The sequence below is a fragment of the Gekko japonicus genome, unplaced genomic scaffold, assembly GCF_001447785.1.
Source record: "Gekko japonicus isolate JY-2015 unplaced genomic scaffold, Gekko_japonicus_V1.1 scaffold3885, whole genome shotgun sequence".
In the NCBI taxonomy this organism is placed as follows: Eukaryota; Metazoa; Chordata; class Lepidosauria; order Squamata; family Gekkonidae; genus Gekko; species Gekko japonicus.
In genome coordinates this window covers 89,725-90,493 of record NW_015173253.1, presented here as the reverse complement: position 1 = coordinate 90,493, position 769 = coordinate 89,725, and positions in this window count along the sequence as shown.

Sequence of the window (769 nt, the reverse complement as noted above, 5' to 3'; positions counted from 1 at the left end):
GTCCTCACAGAGGAGGGAGAGCTTGTACCTGAATAGAACTTGGTCTTAAAGGTCCCCCTGGACTGTTTTGGGCCGGGGAGGGGGGGCTCTGCAGCTTACCCGGCTGCTTCTTGCTCTGACTGAGGGCTGCTGGGAGCAGGGGGCGGGGCTTGTTGCATGTGCCCGCCCCGTGGGCGCTTTACTGCCGGAGCTCCGCTCCTGTGTGCTCCTGCCGGAAATGGCCCCTGATTATTTCTAACAATTAGCATTTAATACAGATGACAACCCCCCCGCGCTCCCTTCGGTCATCGTCTAGGGGGCTCTTGCAGGTGCCTGGCCTGAGGATGGCTCGGTTAGCTCCCACCAGGGTAAGGGTCTTCTGCCGTGTGGCCCCTGCCCTGTGGAGCCCCCGCCCTGTGGGATAGCACCCACGCCCTATCAGACTTGTTTCCGCAGGGCACGCAAGACCGACTTTAGGTTGGCCTTTGGAGGGTTATCGCGTTTGGGCTGTTTTAATAGCGGCATGGCGATAGCCACGTATTTTAATAATTTAAAATTTTAATACTGTTGTATATGTTATTTGCTTTTGTGTTGTTTTACCTTATTGGTTTTAATATTTTAATACTGTTTTCAATGTTCCCTCTAAGCTGTGGAGTCTTGTGAGCAAAAATTCAGCTTTGTGAGCTACTGGCATTAAAGTGGTGAGTGAGTCATTTGGATTTGGCTACTGCGTAAATTAGTTTGCTCTGGAGCCCTCCTTCCTGAACGGAGACAAAAATGTGTGAGCCGG